At 32.3% G+C, this 18,859-nt stretch overlaps 1 protein-coding gene across 5 annotated transcripts in view; it reads left to right on the plus strand.

The window, feature by feature from the left end:
* LOC128202954 (uncharacterized) overlaps positions 1–18,859 on the plus strand; it is a 48,058-nt gene that overhangs the window by 17,943 nt on the left and 11,256 nt on the right. For 4 of the 5 annotated variants that reach the window (XM_052904154.1, XM_052904153.1, XM_052904157.1 and 1 more), the window contains one exon: positions 3,591–3,658. The gene's annotated coding sequence lies outside the window, so the exon portion shown is untranslated. Of the gene's footprint in view, positions 1–3,590; positions 3,659–4,387; positions 5,048–18,859 lie in introns of those variants that run through there. The other variant, XM_052904156.1, reaches the window with a different exon arrangement.

Consider the following 18,859-nt stretch of genomic DNA (forward strand, 5'->3'; position numbering starts at 1 on the left):
TGAATTTTGTTTAAAGTATGATGAAAGTTCAGTATTTGTTGATATAATCAAGAAATTATATCATATAACCATGAATATCGCTCCAGTTATACAGCTTGCCTGCTTTAAATTGATTTAAATTTAAGTTTTTAAGCCTTTAAATTAACTTTTAAGATGATGTTTAATTAAGGCATAGCTAAAATGTTAATATAGAAAAAAATTCTTCATGAATTATTCTAATTCAAGAAAATAATCAGTGTTATCACATTATGTGGCCAACAATAGCAAGATGTTTTCTCTCATGAAGATAATGTACTCATTGGAAGACAGTGATTTGAATTCATATTAAAATTTGAAAACTTGTCAATCTTTTGTCGCCAGATTTTAATTATGCCCGTGTCAGGTAAAAGACCAGTGTCACCACTTGCAAATACTCTCGATTATTTATCTCGTCAAATGACATCTTTTGTCACTTCGCCTTAAGCTTATTTTGTTCGACTTTCAAGATACATAAATATCTGTCAATAATTTCATACATATTCACTATAAACATTAAAGGCACGTTAGCATTAAAGTAATGAGATTTTATTATCACCTTTATTAATATTTTAAAATGTGCCAAAATGTTTTGCTTTTAAAAATTAGCATTATCATTGTGGAAAAAAATAAAACATAAAATCTACTGTTATGTTTTAAAATCATTAAACAGGTCCCAGGTACTGGTAGTTAAACAGGAGTTGTGTCTGTCACCTGTTATGACCCTGTTTTTTTTGTGTCCCTTGTTGATTCACTTAAAGAAGTGCACTTGGTCTGGAGAAATGTCATAGGAATGTTGTTGTTTATTTTTTTGGTCCACCTCTCGATGCCTTACGCCCAATCAACAAATATTTTTGCCAACTTTAACCTAACCAAAGACTTAACCAGTTTAACATTATTCAAGGTCACTTGACTGTTGGGGTATTACAAGAAGGCCCTCTAGGTTTTGGTAGCACAACATGGGTCTGGTTCCCATTGTAGAAGATTGAAGCTCTTCCCCAGAAGTTTATTACCTTGTATTTTCTCCCCAGGTCCAGCTACTCCAATTTTTTCATTCACCTGTTAAATGAGTTGTCAATCCTCTGATTCTTCCGATTGCTGTTTTGTTGGTAATTCTCGACACTTAAGAAGTTTCCCACTTTTCTAACCAAAGCCATTCTAACCATGTCACAAGTCAGCAGTGAGGTGTATTTTTGGCTACAATGCTAGTTTTCGCGCTGAGAGGAGCTTTTTCTAGCCCCTTGAATGTTAGGCAGCCTCTGCAATTTGTTTTTCACTAATTCAAACAAGAGTTGTGGCCCTATAGTTAGTAAAAATGGTTTGAAAAATACCATTCCCATTTTCACCAATTTGAAATAACTCAAACAAGAGTTGTGACCCTTGACTCAGTAAAAAATGGTTTGAAAAATACCATTTCCATATCCAGGTGTCACTTGGGGGTGTTTATCAATTCTGTGATAGCTCTAGTTTAAAATTTTGCATTACATATGCCCCTTTAAATGGCGTGATGGGCATTGTTAATATTTGTCCAAAACCTATTAATGTATTGAGGTAGCATGCTGTAACCTAAATTTTGCAATGTTTTGATTTTATCATTAAATTATTGTGCAATTAAAGAACTCTCTTATTACAAATGTAGCTTTGTTCGGAAATTCGAAACCACATTTAGAAGAAAACATTCGTACATCTAATGTTTCAAGGATTTAGGTCGCCTATACGCATATATACTATCAAAAGTCGGGCATAATACTACACCCATTTACGCCACCTTCAACTGTAGGCGAAAAATCAGTAATCGTGTGGTTTTGAAATATTGATGTGACTTTTTTTATGCATGAATTAAGTACAGATATTTAAATGTTTAACAATGCTTACCATTGTTACAAACGCTGTGGGCGCCATTTTAAGCTTTTGTATTTTGTGATCCATGTTTTAATTGTTTTGCAAGATAAAAGGCGCCCATTCAATGTATTGTTTTATTACTCAATGATGTTTATGAAAATAGGAAGTACAACATTTTATGGTATTTGTGTGTAGATTTTTCACAGCATGCATTAGATTTGCTCTTTTGTGGCAAATAATATAGGATTAAATAATATGATTGATAATTCCAGGCAACTCCATCCTTTTTTGTGTAGGTAAACAAATATCTTTACAGCTGTTGCAATAAGTCAATATTAACATTTTAAAATGTAGATTAATCATTATAAACAGGCATTTCAGTGGATTAGTAGATTGTTTTGTTTTATATGCAGTCTGCTTTTTGAAGAGGGACAGTGAAGGTTTTGTCAATTAATTAGCCTTGCATGGTTTCATCGGCGTTGTCTTAGTGCATTAACGTTCACCTTGGCTTCAGCTCTAAAACCATTCAAAATAATCAAATGTACACAAGTTGCCAGAGACATTTAATTCAAATGAATATCAAGGTGCGTAACTCTGTCTTTAACGATTATTGAGTTATGTCCCTTTTTCTACTACAAAAGCAACCGACGAGCGATGGCTTCAATCCGCAGTGCTCATGTCTTAACGATTCGTTCCATTTAAACAGCAAATCAATTTTAACATAAAACTAAATATTTATACTTAATTTTATACATGAAAATCAAGAAGTTTATATTAATGATTCTCAAAATGAAAATGATTGTTCACTAAAAAAATATTATTATATGACGCAGGTTAAAATTGAAACAATAATATAATAAACGTTTTGCTGACCACATTAGTAGCCCTATAATGTTTTATAATGAGTAATGGGGCACTTAAATACTACTTCACAGAAAATGATCGTTCTAAAATTAGGCTTTTTCTTTTGTTGAGTCCGGGTTACTTTTTCCTGTTTATAAAAAGTCAAAATCAAAAATCATTCATTGAAGTACAATGAAGCCATTTGTAATGTTTTATGGTCCGACAATTCATCGTGGTCAAATATTTACTTAATAAACCTACGTCCAGTGACCTTTCCTTAAAGTATCTCTCAATTCGTCATAAATCAAACTTGCTGTTTAAAAATGGATGTTACAGGTAAAGTGTATGTATAAAAAAAAGAAGAATTTTATAAAAAAAATCTTGAAAATGGTGATTTTAAAGAGAATACAACATTCTAAATTTTCGTCTATTTGGTCATGCGTTGGAATGGAGCTACTATTTAGTCCACTGTGTTTAGTTTTTGGGTGATTTTCAAGTCTGTGAATGGGAAAATAAACACTTTTAAAGCCTTGTATAAATAGAAATAAGTAATTTCTAGCTTAAATAGGATTACAATTACGTAATAAAAAGTATGGATTTGACCATAGTCGTAGTTCACATAATAAAAAAATAAAGTCATTGGACATTTACTTTAATGAATTGATGATGTTGAATTGTACTTTTTTCATGATTTTTAAAAAATTATTTTCTTTAACTATATGCATAAGATAATATACACCTACTTTGAGCCCTTAAATATTAGATTTTGTATGGCGAGCCAAGAAAGTTCTCTCTGTCTTAAATCGTATGATACCGGTATTGACTTCATTATAACTCTTATTATAATACAACCTGCTAACAAAAGTTACTGTTTTACTTCATTTTTGCAGGTGCCAAGTGCTGAGCTCGAACCACTTCTGGTGTTAGCTGCTAGTGGGAGATACACCCATTTTTGCAGGTATTAAAATTATAGACACTGTAAATGCCAGCTAATATAATGATACTATACTTTTTCAAAATTTTGAAATAGAGGGTAATGAATTATTAACACCAGAGATTTCTTTTGCAAGCATTATTTTTAACCCTTCTTCATCAACACATGAAAAATGTGATCAGAAACCATGAACAGAAGAAGTAATTAAGTATATTTTGGTTGACTTTAAAACTTTGTTTTGTACGCACAATTGTTTTCCAATTTTACAATAAGTACGGTAATGCCAAATATTTGCCATCGGAATATTAAAGATAAAACTTTAAGTAAGTACCTATGATGAATATTAGCCAAGTTTACACCCAGCCTTTCTAATGTCATATAACAATATTTTAAAGTTAGCTGTATTAGGTCAAATAAGCAAATTTTAAACCATTTGAAGTTATCGAAATTTCCAATACTCCAAAAGATCACTGAAATTAAAATCAGCTAATGTACATTTGAAAACATGTTTAGTTGTTTTTTCTGTCATTAAATTGAATTCATCTTTTGAACTTATCATGTTTTACAAAAAAACAGATTGTAATTTATTGTAAATGAATAAATATCTCCATAAAATGATGTTTAAATTTTGAATATTTGCTACATTTGTGATCAATTTAGATGGCGTTTATAAACAGCGTTTAAACATGGCAAAGGTATGTGTTTGCCGCTTTACCAATACAAACTACCAACAGAACTTCTTTAATACTTGAATGAGCCGTAGGTAGCCACAATGTTATAGATGTGTCGCCTATCACTGTACATTGTGAAAGGTATTTCGTAGTTGTTGGACATTTTCGCAGGTTAAAAAGGATAGATGGATGGATTGTGACTGTGTTACCATGTTGTCTTTTTAACAGTTTATTGATAGTTGTGTTTGTGTCTATATTCAGTGTAATTCTTGTTTTTCACAGCGTGGTGATATTTAAAAGGATTGGTTATTTGTTCAAAACTGGGAACACACTTAAACCATAGCAAAAAATGATAACAGTTAGGAAATTAAATACTTGAAAGAGAAATAAATATAAGAAATGGATTATTTAGTGTAGGAAGTAAACAGACCATCCGGATTTATTGCGTTTTATTGGACGTCTGTTTTACTGGAGGTAGAACATTTCTCGGTGGTGATTATTTTCATGCATATAGACGTGCATTTTATGTTTATAGGTAAATGAAAAACCAGAAAATCAGGTAGAAAACATCTGGCAGAAAACAAGAGAAATAAAGTATTATTGGATAAAAATACTGAATTTAATGAGAAAAACAGTGGTGCCGAATTTCTGGAGGGAATAGTTAGTGAAGTTTCATTGGCCCATTGACATGTACAGGACACCAGCTACTCTGAAGAACAAGGATTTTACTTATATGGAAATGGTAAATTGGGATTAATGTTTGGTGTGTTAATTTTGGGAGTTAAAAAAAAGCTATATGAAGTATCTTATTTAATTCTTTACTTTACAGAGTAAATTGTGAGCAAATCAACTCGAAAACAAAAGTTTGCGGATAAGTTTGTGTATTTTAAAGTAAATTTTATGACATTCTGTTATCTTCTTACAGAGTTCTTGTTCCTTTCTAGACAAAATTGGATTCCCAAATTTTAGTCAAAATGATGTATTTTACACCGATCATAAAGCCCCCGACCTGTTACAAAAATGGTGGAAAAATCACTGAATAAAGACAGTATTTTTTAGTTTTTTTTAACATTCAAATTATATTATATCTGCCTGACATGTTGTCTGTAATGCATATCATTTCTGCGAGTTATGCTATTTTTTTTATAAATGTCTTTGCACACATTGTTTTGATTGTTATCAAAAATATTTTCGTATTTGAAATACAAAGTATCGGACCGTTTTTTAAGCAATTAAGTTATCTGTGTATTACAACTACACAATGGCTTTAATCTTATCAATTGGAGATTTGATCGCAATTATGATAAAGTTGTTGAGATAACGGAAATTTATTGTTTTAAATGTCTGGCCCATGTGGATGTTTATCTCATTTAAATTTTACGAATCTATATGATATTTAATTTTAACTTATTTTTTTGTGAAATTGGCAATAATTTTGTAACAATTCATTACATCATTATAATTCGTAGGGTTTATGCCAGCAGATTCAATATAGCAACATCAAAATGTAGAAGGTTTTGGTTCCTAATTTCTGGCAACAATGAGTTATGTATACTTGTTAAGTCAACTCTTTAAGACTTGAAGTTACACACAATGATGGTATTGCGAGAATCCAGATTATATACACTGGGGAGGGGGTGGGGGAAGGTGGGGTAATACAGTTCTGACTTGGTGACAACTAGCTTAACTCACATGCATCCAGGCTTGTAATCGAGCCCGGGGAGCCTTGCTGAGAAAAAAATGCTCTGCCAATTGAACTAAGGTGATAAACGTCAGGATTATTTACGATGTCTAATTTTATTTTTTATGTAAATTGAGGATTAATTGTAATAATTCTATTTCCTGTCCTTTAAAGGTATCGAACTGCAAGGTTTTAGATTTGTTTTGCAAATTGTACGTTCTCTTTGCGTTTTGTATTACGGAAATAGGATTATGATAGTTCTACCAATTATAATGATTTTTGTCATTCAAAAACAGCTTTTAAATTGTCCATATCCATTGTCAGAAACATCTTTTAAAAAATTTCCATAATAAAATTGGCATTTTAGAGCTGCAAATGTGAACTATTTGCAAGAGTCGTTGGCATTTTAGAGCTATAAAAGTGAACTATTTCAAGAGCCGATTAAAATCAATTAAGAAATTTGATAATATTTCAAGAATGCAAAAGTCGATCAAAAATATGCATTTTATGTGTTTATATAATGAAAAGTTAATGGCTATGAAATAATTTTAAGTACGCCATAATTGTCAAAGAAATATTAATAACTTAACTCAAATAATATATAATATTTATAGCTTTATACGTGTTATCACATTTCTCTATGAATGCTTCGAATGCTTCGAACAGATACCTAAGTGATGCAATTAAAAATAATTTATTTTAAATCGTTTCTTGATAGCATTAAATATATGATAAATATTATAGCCTGTTTCCCCCCTCAAAATTTTATTCATAGTTCAATAAAGTATGATTGATGAGTTTAAAATGAACGAGAAAATGATGCCTGGCTTAAAGTAAAGCCTATCTCAGATTTTAACTTCAAAAACATCAAATCCACGATCATAGCCTTTTGTTAAAAAAAAATGTTCGACTTATTATAAAAACCCTGGGATAAAATAATTGTACCATAGTACTTTAATAAAAGTGCTCAAATAGTATTTTAAAAATGCTTAATTGACAATATATTTTGAATTGAATATATGTGGGGGGAGGGGAATATATTATACATGTGTAACCCATAAATTTTGCTACAGTAATTAGACCAAAAAACAATGCCCAATTACTAGGTTCTTTTTTGTGATGAAGATTCGTTACTTTCTTTGAAAAAGTGTGATTTTATTTCAACATTTTTTATTTTACTTAGCACTTTCTTATTAAATGTTTTAGAACTATTTTTTTTACACTTTCTAAAGTAGATTTACTTTAATTTTAACTTAGTATAAAAGTAAGTATATGTTTAGAAACGTGTCAGACATGTGTTTTGTTTTTTCAAACATGATACAAAAAAAATCTTATATTGCAAAACTTAGATATAAACTTAGATATTAAAGCTCCACTTTTACACTTATTTCTAACAGTCCTGTTATTTTAACAGCAGGTAAAATGAACAGTTGTTGAAAAAGAAAAACTTTAACTAAATTAAGGAATAAAGAACTTGTTTTATTTAAACACAGAAAGTTTGGAGGGGGTATTTCTTTAACTGTGTTGAAAATAGTTCTTACAATAACTGTGATATAAAAATTCAATATTTTATTGTGAATGTGTGCAGAACAGTTAAAGATATTTGAATAAAACCTCATCGGAATGCTTAATTTAAAAGGATTATTGGTTAAATTAATCTCCAATTGTAGATCTTCGCGATAGTTTGTAAGCTCCTGGCTGAAGATTTGGCACTTTAAAGTCCTTCAATTAAACAAGAATATTGTTGGATATTTATATATATATACAAATATATATCAAGTTCATCGTAATTAATTAAGCCCATTGATTAAGCTTTGTCTTCTAGCAGATGTTTAAAATTGTCAACCCAGGTGAGTTATGCTGAATCATTCAGGGGCGTACGTACCCGGAGTTTCTTGACTTGTACGCCTGAACGTTTTTGCTAGGTGTCAACATATGAAGGTCTTTCTGCACTTAAGTCTCAATTGGGTGGAAGCGAAACGAGTGTTAGATCCTTTTGAAGATCCCATAATTATAAAGGAACCATTTTCAAGCATTCTGAACGCTAACATTTAGATAAATTACAACAAACATTAGCCAGTGAAAATTTTTATGTATGATACAGTAAACACCTCCTCAACATTTGATTTTGACTTTTAAGCAGTTGCCATACCCGGGAACCTAAATTTATTTGTACGCTCGGGCATACTAAAGTATGACTAGATACGCCCCTGTCCTGTATAGCTGTTGATCCATTACAATGCATTGTGTACATAAATATTCAAGTGCACCAATAAAATAATCTTCACTTTGACTTAGAAGTCTAAGGTAGAGAATTTTAAGCATGCTTAAGTTTCTACTCAAGTCTGTGCGAAATATTTTTGGACGAGGGCATAAAATCAGACCTTAGTATGTAGTCCTTCAGTCACCGTTTGTAACATTTATATAAATGATGGCTACATGTCATGTAGTCACTTTTGTCATAAATGGAAAAATGCCCACATCGTAAATACGTATTGTTCAATACAATAGGTCAAACTTCAAAGGCGATCATTGAAAATGGCTTCTTAAGGAGACTACTGAATTAAGTGTTGTAAAATTTTCTACAAAATTCGTCATTTTTGCATTTATTACCCAAAGAGGGTTTCACTTATTTAGCAACAAGAGTGATAGTGTTTCCTAGGTCGGTCATAAAAGAGAAGGATTATTGCGGGTTTATTTTCATTATTGTAAAGGAACCAGGGCTAAATTTAAGGGATAAGCATACCCCCCTCTCTTCGTTGGCATGTTTAAACAGCCATGCTCAGTATCATAGTTGAAATTCTTAAACCAGGTGCTAAGCCCGCTATGAATGTCAAGACTGCCAGTTAAAGATGGAAAAGTAATCTTTACTGATGGAGATATAGTTGTGCAAAAACGTTCAAACATTTCAGATGAAGTGCAGAAATATTTTAAAGACATTAACAGTATGAGCACTATACTAAGAACAAACAAAGTGCGTTCCACTCAAGCTTGTGGTTCAGACCACCAAATGATTTTTGCCAGCTGAAATGCTTGCCCACAAAACGATATTTGCCAAGAGCAGTGGTTGACCACAAAATGATTTTTGCCAGAAGAAATACTTGCCCACAAAATGATATTTGCCAAGAGTAGTGGTTAACCAAAAAATGATTTCTGCCAGAAGAAATGCTTGCCAACAAAATATTTGCCAAGAGTAGGGGTTCACCTCAAAATGATTTTTGCCAGAAAAAATGCTTGCCCACAAAATGATATTTTCCAAGAGTAGTGGTTAATCAAAAAATGATTTTTGCCAGAAAAAATGCTTGCCCACAAAACGATATTTGCTAAGAGCAGTGGTTGACCACAAAATGATCTTTGCCAGCTGAAATGCTAGCCAACAAAATGATATTTGACAAAAGCACTAGTTGACCACAAAATGATTTTTGACAGAATAAAATAATGTTTGCACACAAAATGATATTTGCCAAGAGTAGTGGTTGACCACAAAATGATTTTTGCCAGACGAAATGCTTGCCCACAAAACGATATTTGCCAAGAGCAGTGGTTGACCTCAAAATGATTTTTGCCAGCTGAAATGCTTGCCAACAAAAAGATATTTGACAAAAGCACTGGTTGACCACAAAATAATTTATGCCAGAATAATGCTTGCCCACAAAACGATATTTGCCAAGATCAGTTCTTGACCACAATATGATATTGCCAAAAGCAGTTCTTGACCACAATATGATATTGCCAAAAGCAGTTCTTGACCACACTATGATATTGCCAAAAGCAGTTCTTGACCACAGTATGATATTGCCAAAAGCAGTTCTTGACCACAATATGATATTGCCAAAAGCAGTTCTTGACCACAATATGATATTGCCAAAAGCAGTTCTTGACCACAATATGATACTGCCAAGATCAGTTCTTGACCACAATATGATATTGCCAAAAGCAGTTCTTGACCACAATATGATATTGCCAAAAGCAGTTCTTGACCACATAATAATATTGCCAAAAGAAGGGAGTTTTGCCAAAAGTACTCTAGCTTGTCAACAAACTATTTTGCTGAAAGTTGTGCTTGCCTTTCAGAGATGATTGCCAAAAGCAGTGAATGTCCACAAATGAATATTTGCCGAAAGCAGTGTTTATAATGCCAACATGTTATATTTGCCTAAATTTGTGCTTGCCTGTTGATTACATTTGCCATTAGCAGTGTTTACACACAAAAATAATGTATGCCATTTTAGCCTTAAAAGGCTATCAAAATCTGTAGTGTCGCAGTTTTGAAGCGATGTTTTTTTTAACTATTTAATGTGGGGTTGAAAGTATTAATTGTGCACTCTCTATTTTCTTTAATGGTGTATCCTTTGGTTCTTAGGTGCATTAAATAGTATATGTAGTAACAGTGTGTATTTCATACTTATCGTAACCATTAAAAGAGTCATGACCTTTACTTTTATTATAAAAAACGAGAAACAATGTCAATGATTTGTTATTCATAAAACTATTATGTAAATCTTCAGATTTCGATGTTCCGAGGACAAATGACGGAATAATTTAAGTTCAAAATTCTGAATTAATCTTCATGTTTATATGTATCGTAGTGGAGTGACAGTGATAGATATGTTGTTTAGAACTCTGATTGATAAGACCAGGTTTATCGTAAAATTCTTCTGCGTAATTTATCAAAGTATATCTAGGTCGAATTGTGAAGTAATAAAGATAAGTTTTCGGAGTGATGACTCACTTTTGTGGAATGTTTTTTTAACATACATCACTTTAATCGTATTTCATGTTTCATATCGAATATCATGTAGTGCAGGTTTAACTGAAATAAGTTTTGCGGGTTTTGTTTCAAACTTTTCCTTATTTAATGTTTTCAGCATTGTTAGGTTTAATCATTTAGAAATTTTCCATAGAAGCTGACCGTTCAAATTTCATTTAGTAGTTTAATGTTTTTTTAGTAGTATATATACAGTTGTTTTCGCATAAGGGTAAATTGGCTTGTGTTCAGATGTTTTCCCCAAAATAAAGAGATAGTTATTTATTATTCAATTTTAGTTTTTAAACAATAATATTACAAATTTTGGCAATATCATTATATCTGTTATAAAATTCTTGCTCCAAGAAACACAATATAATTTTCGCTATTAATACAAATGTTCATTCATATGTGCATCTTTAAAGGGACTATACACCAGATTGGCACCAAAGAAGTTTTTTTCTGTAAAGAATCTCAGGACAATTATTTAATAAAATGTTTTACTCTTTGATATCATAATTGTAGAAAAAATACCAAAATGTAAAAAAATAAAATATAATAATAATATTTAATCAACATACCTGACTTGGTAATTATCAAGTGATAACATCGACTAGCCAGTCACGCATATGAATTTTTCTAGGTATACATATAGCTAGTAATCATTAATTGTAAACTATGGTGTCTATTGAATGGTAAAAAGACAACCAGCATCACATTGATTCTCCTTATAATAAGAGAAGTAATACTTGTAGATGACCTGAAATAAAATCTTAATGATTAAGAATGGGTGGAGTGAGCATTGGTCATCTAACTGTCTTAGAATACAACCTTTGGCTGATACATTGTCAACGCAAAGTCTGATGCAGGGATTGTGTATCAGATGAGATGCAGTAGGCGACCTTTAAACACTCGCGAAAGTTGACATTCTTTATGATTAAGCCTATAGTACTAACTGATTGCCTATCTGCAATTTCATTGGCTGTAAATACAGGTTGTATTCTAAATTATGCTGGTTATAAAGGGGTTTGTGCATACACTTTCCAGTATTGATACAAAATATGCCTGCACTAAGAAAGTAAATATTTATTTTTGCTTTAAAAAAACAATTAAATCGTCAGCCTGGCTTTGCGGTTTAAATGGTTTAGTTTTAAGCTTAAATAAACAAATGAAACCTATTGCGTAGAGCACATGCATAATACGAATATAATTATCATGTGTGAATAAGTATTTATCATGCGTCTAACATATAGATTCTGCTTTGAATTGTAAAACTGCAAATACAATGGAGGGTATAATGAGTCAACAGTTTTGTGAGGTAACCTCGTTTATTTGCAAAAAGCACACTTTGCACGCCAGCTGTTGTGATGTTTAAACAGTTTATGTTTTCAGCTTGTCAAGATGGATATCTTGTTGATAAAAGGTGATTAATTTACCTGGGCATGTGTGTGAAAAAAAAGATCAGGTGTAATTTGCATTTTCTGTGGAGAATTATTTTGAACAAAGAGTTATATTGCAAGGATGTTCCTTGGTATTGTTTGGTTGTTTTGTTACTTCGTTTGTGGAACACGTTGAATATTAAGTATTTAGAAATTTAAAGAAAATAATATGATAGCAGTCTAGCTAGATGGTCGATTTTTTTGTACATTTGACAATTTTTTTCTTCATATTTCAAAGATGTTTAGGTAGATATTTTAGCCCTGACATCCAGAAAATTCAATACAATTCTGAAAAGTATAATTGAATAGTATCATAAGTTTGATAAATGCCATACTTTTGTAAGAACTCATGTAAGCTTAAAGAGACTCCCTTATGTTTTTTTATGCGTTTATTTTATGCATGACGTAATCAAGTATGGCCTTTTATCATTAGTAGTGTTAAAACTATAAGATACTATATGGCTGAAATATTTTCTTTGCGGGTGATGTCCTCGATTTAAATAGTGTTTGTAACGCTTTTCAACGAAAGGCTCAATGGTAAAGTTATCTTTAGATTTGTGTATGAGTCCTTGTGGGTGTGTGGTTTTGTTGTCATTTTTTATTTTTCCTTGACTCTACCGGTGTGGGTTCTAAAACCATATATATAACCAATATTTTTTTGTACTTTAATTGTGTTTTTTTTTTGCGATTACATTATCAAAGAGTAAAAAGTAAAATAGTTATGATAAAGTATCAGTGTTTTCAGATCGATGCATTAATGGGAAAAAATGAATTTGGTGCGAAAGCAATTGAGAGAGTCCCTTTACTGACTGATTTTAATTTTATCATTGCATTTTATGTAATCTGTTCTTCACTGATGCATTTAAGTCTAGTTGGTAACAGAAAATAAAACACAATGATATATTGTGGGAAAAATAACTTCAGGTCTGTAAAATAAGATTAATGCATTTATTTATGTCAATTTAATTACGGTATAGTAAATTCACTCTTCCTGAAATGACATAAATGCGATGCAGCGTCTCAGATAGCCAAAAACATGCATTGTCAGGTTATGTTTTATTTGCTGCTGAAATGTTTTAAGACCTTGAAAGTTGTGATTAAAAGATATGAATAAATTACAGTGTGCGCTCTGTAACATGCAGAAAATCGTTGACAGGAAATGTTAATCATGTCTATGAATGTTAAGATTGATGCAATATCACACTTTGCATTCATTAAATCGTCGTTTTAATAGCTTCCATTTTGTTTTCTTATCTCCTGTCTGGAATTTTAATTTTAGAGATACATTTTTTTAGTGATTGTTAATAAGATCATTTCAAATCATGTTTTGAAATCCCACTTAAAAGTCCAATGTTATAATGTTGCTCTTGTGTGTCTTCTGATGTTGTGTAAGTGTTTGGTGAGTTACTAATGTTGAGTGGGTGTGTTCTTATGTTGCGTGGATATGTGTTCTTATGTTGCGTGGATATGTGTTCTTATGTTGCGTGGATGTGTTCTTATGTTGCAGGAATATGTGTTCTTATGTGGCAGGGATGTGTTTTTATGTTGCCTTGGTGTTTTTTCTTATGTTACATGGGTATGTTTTCGGATGTTGCAGGGCAATGTGTTCTTATGTTGCAAGGGTATGTGTTCTAACATTGGGTGGGTGTTGCGTTTTCTTTTGTGGTATGGGTATGTTTTCTGATGTCGCAGGGCAATCTGTTCTTACATTGTGTGGGAATGTGTTCTTATGTTGCGTGGGTATGTGTACTTATGTTGCGTTGGTATGTTTTCTCATGTTGCAGGGGTATGTGTTCTAACATTGCGTGGGTATGTGTTCTTATGTTGCATGGGTATGTGTTCTTACATTGTGTGGGTATGACTGTTCTTATGTTGCATGGCTATGTGTTCTTATGTTGCATGGGTATGTGTTCTCATGTTGCATGGGTATGTGTTCTCATGTTGCATGGGTATGTGTTTTCATGTTGCATGGCTATGTGTTCTTATGTTGCATGGATATGTGTTCTCATGTTGCATGGATATGTGTTCTCATGTTGCATGGGTATGTGTTTTCATGTTGCAGGGATATGTGTTCTCATGTTGCATGGGTATGTGTTTTCATGTTGCAGGGATATGTGTTCTCATGTTGCATGGGTATGTGTTCTAACATTGTGTGGGTATGTGGTCTCATGTTGGATGGGTATGTGTTCTCATGTTGCATGTGTATGTGTTCTCATGTTGCATGGGTATGTGTTCTAACATTGTGTGGGTATGTGGTCTCATGTTGGATGGGTATGTGTTCTCATATTGCATGGGTATGAGTTCTCATGTTGCATGGGTATGTGTTCTCATGTTGCAAGGGTATGTGTTCTCATGTTGCAAGGGTATGTGTTCTCATGTTGCAGGGATATGTGTTCTCATGTTGCATGGGTATGTGTTCTCATGTTGCATGGATATATGTTCTCATGTTGCATGGGTATGTGTTCTCATGTTGCATGGGTATGTGTTCTCACGTTGCATGGATATGTGTTTTCATGTTGCATGGGTATGTGTTCTCATGTTGCATGGATATGTGTTCTCATGTTGCATGGATATGTGTTCTCATGTTGCATGGGTATGTGTTCTCACGTTGCATGGATATGTGTTCTCATGTTGCATGGGTATGTGTTCTCATGTTGCATGGATATATGTTCTCATATTGCATTGGTATGTGTTCCTATATTGCCTGGGTCTGTGTTCTTGTGAATTTAGCTTTGCTGGAAAATCCCATCTGGCACTCCCCATGCAAGATGAGTCACACAAGCAAGCATCGCTACTGAATAAATAATCACCAAAAACATGCTTTTTTGAGGAACTTTTTGGAATCAACAATGGCGCTTAAAATAACTACACATCATGACATATGGAAAGACTGTTGCAAATGGTTTTTGGTGAAATATACAAAATAGCCTCCCTATATCTTTCAATGCAATTCATTTTGGAATATTTCTTTTAAAAACAGCTAGTGTTGTTTAAATCCATTGAAAGTATCATTTTTATGTTTCCCCCATTGATGGGGAGACATATTGCTTTTGCCCTGTCTGTCAATCAGTCAGTCCGTCAGTCTGTACGTCACACTTCGTTTCCGCTCAATAACTAAAGAATGCTTGCACCTAGAAACTTCATACTTCGTATGCTAGTTGGTCATGACTAGTAAATGACTCCTATAAATTTTGAGATCAGTAGGTCAAAGGTCAAGGTGACATTGAGGTGAAGAAACGGTTTCTGTTCAATAACTAAAGATCCTTTGGGTCCAGGAACTTCATACTTGGTATGCTAGTTGTTCATGACTAGTTGATGACCCCTATTGATTTTGAGAACAAAGGTCAAGGTTACCTTCAGGTAAAAAAACGTATTTGACCTTAAGCTTATAAATGGTTTATTCCCAATATCTAAAGAACGCTTGTACCCAGGAACTTCATACTTGGTATGCTAGTTGGTCATGACTAGTAGATGAACCCTATCGATTTTGAGATCTCTAGGTCAAAGGTCAAGGTCACCATGACCTTTCGGTGAAGAAATAGTTTCCGCTCAATAACTAAAGAACGCTTGCACCCAGGAACTTCATACTTGGTATGCAAGTTGGTCATGACTAGTAGTTTAACCCTATTGATTTTGAGATCACTAGGTCAAAGGTCAAGGTCATCGTGACCTCGAGGTGAAGAAATAGTTTCCGCTCAATAACTAAAAACGCTTGCACCCAGGAACGTCATACTTGGTATGCTAGTTGGTCCTAAAACCCTTTTGATTTTAAGATCAGTAGGTCAAAGGTCAAGGTCACCATGACCTTGAGGTGAAGAAAAGGTCATTGCTCAATAACTAAATAACGCTTGCACCCAGGACCCCTATTGATTTGAGATCAGTAGGTCAAAGGTCAAGGATGCATTAGATATTCACTATTTAATATGGGTGAATAAACCAAACTTCACTGTTGGTTCGTCTCCAGTCCAAAATTACAAATTTCATGTCAATCATTTATTTTTTTCATATACCACCACACAATAGGGGAGACAAGCGTTTTTGCAAAAAAGCAATCTCTAGTTTTAATATTGTTCTAAAAAATGCAAGTGGTCTCAAATGAATGTTTATGGTTTTGTTCATTTTTACAGGGTTTCAAATGTACATAAAATTGTTTCTGTGGCACTCAATGTAAGGCATTGTGTCAACAAGCGCTTAAGTTTATATTTTCAGAATAGTTTCAAGTTATTCCTTGGTGTAAAATATTTTATATTTTGTCAACACTGTTGAACCAAATCTCAAGAGCATGCTTGGAATACCTGCGTTACTTTGTTTATCAGACTTTAACAGAAGACTTTTGATATTTTATTTCACATCATAAATAAATAGTGAGTTTATTTGAACATGAGGCCAGTCACTAAATTGATGTTTTGTTGGACAGTTTTACTATGATCATTTTAAGAAAATTACACACAAAATATAATTCTTTAGCCGCTTCGCTTTTTCCATTTAAGATTAGAGTAAAACAAACAATCGTAGTCATTTTTTTTCATACTTAAATGCTAAAAATTCTGCTTTGCTGCGGACTAATATTCCATCACTTACATTAGGCAAAAAAATTTGGGACATGCACATGTACTCCATGACAGTATCTATTACCTTTCAACTACTCTGAACTCTTATTTTGAGACTAAATGAGAAAATAATATGTTTATATTTTAACAAGGATGCTCCTATTTTTTTCACCAATATCCAGAGACCAAAAAAAAAATTGGTGTGGCCTACCATGGTAGTTAAAATATGGGTCATTGAAATATTTAGTACTTGACTTAAACATTATTACTTGTAGTGGAATATTAATGATTATAACTTTCATGTCAAGAATGAAACAATATAGGTATTTTAATTGTGCTTGAACCTTTTAAGAATGTAAATTAAATAGTCATTTGGTGATAACAGAAATTTTGAAGAATTTACCTAATTATTTAATATTTAAAGCCGTTTAAAGTTTGTGTCATTAAAAAAACTGAATAGACACTTGCAATTAAATTTGCATCATAAATATATATAACAAATATTTTTTGCAAATCCCAACTTAATATTTCTTTTTGATATTTCTAAACTCAGGATTTGGTGAAATTTTATTCTAAACCATCCCAATTATTTGTTCAATGTTAGCTGTTATTTAAAAGGAACCAGAATATTTCATCATGTTCATATAGGATAGTCTGGTTCGACAATCCTGTTCAATTATTGATATTTGTATCTCGGCATTTATAGTTGGATATAGTGACATTAATTGTCCAAGATAGACGATTCCGGTTTTATGTATTAATTACTGATTGATCAGAGAAAAATTTAACCAATATATTGCCCTTGGTAAATAAGATATCCTTGTTTTTGTTTGTCATATGTTTGTATGTAGGAGTGTATCATTTTTCTGGATTTTTGGTGACCTATGTCATGGAATTATGTAATAGAAGAACAACTCTGTGGTTTTTGTGGTTTAAGGAATTTGGAAGACTCTCGACTTATGCCCAAAAGTTGTTAATGTGTTAAAGGTGATTTTTGACTTCTTGGATACTAGTTAGTTTTTAAAATATAACAGTTTTATATTGTTTTGAATAAAAAATAATCTTTTTTTTTTTAATAGTTTTGTGAATGAAGGCTTAAGAATACTTAAAAAACAGATTAAATTTTTTTGCGTCTCTTAAATGATTAAGAATTTTTAATTTTAATTTTAACATAAAGTTTGTTGGGTGAAAATGTTTAATTTTAACAATTTGTCACCTTATTTGGTCATTAGGTCAAAAACATTCCGTTTCGATGGAATTGGACCTTATTTGACGCAGCAGGCATGAAAAATGATGGTAATTTTTTCCCCAGGTGCGAAAACATGTTGGTTAAGTTTGTCAGTGTATGGGAAAGTTTGGCAAATTTCAGCAAAACGTTCGCAAAACATGGTAAACTTCTGATATCGAATGACACATTACCTGAATGCTCTACGGTTTGACAGGGCAGTGTTGATGCAGAATTTCTATTACATCACTAACTTCGCGAAGAGAAATTGAATTTTAATGTATCACCTGATTAAAGGGGACCGGTCTTGACAAAGATGCGATTTAATAGAGTGATAATGATATATGTGGTTTTAAAAAACTTGTCCACCTGTGCCAATTTAGGAACGCTGAATTTATGACCTAACAATTTATTACACAATGTAACGTTTCTTCTCAAATTCCGTTTAATGTAGCTGAAATTCGGTCAGAAATTGATGCTCAGTGAACTGAATGCAGTGTGGCTCAAATAACTTGCACTATTGTAATAATATAAAAAAAAATATATAAAAAAATGAGTGTTTTTTTCAACTTAAATGCATGATAATCATGATTCAATTTGGTTTAAAACTAATTTACCATGGTGATCACTTTAAAGGGACTCGCTCATGTTTTGTTAAATGAACTTTTTGCTCTATGACGACAATAAGTGTAGCAAATCATTAGGATTGTTAAAACTAAAATACTGACTTCTGGAACCCTTCAGCAAATGTTGTTATTTGCTCAAATATCCACTTTGAAGACCACAATTTTGAATATTGTTACTAATGGGATTCAGCAATTCGTTGTGGCGTAATAAGTTGATTGACATTATCTCGTGATGTTAACCAATGTATTTGCTAAAGGTTAAAATATCCATCTATTGTTGTATGAG

This window comes from Mya arenaria, chromosome 9 (assembly GCF_026914265.1).
Source record: "Mya arenaria isolate MELC-2E11 chromosome 9, ASM2691426v1".
Lineage (NCBI taxonomy): Eukaryota > Metazoa > Mollusca > Bivalvia > Myida > Myidae > Mya > Mya arenaria.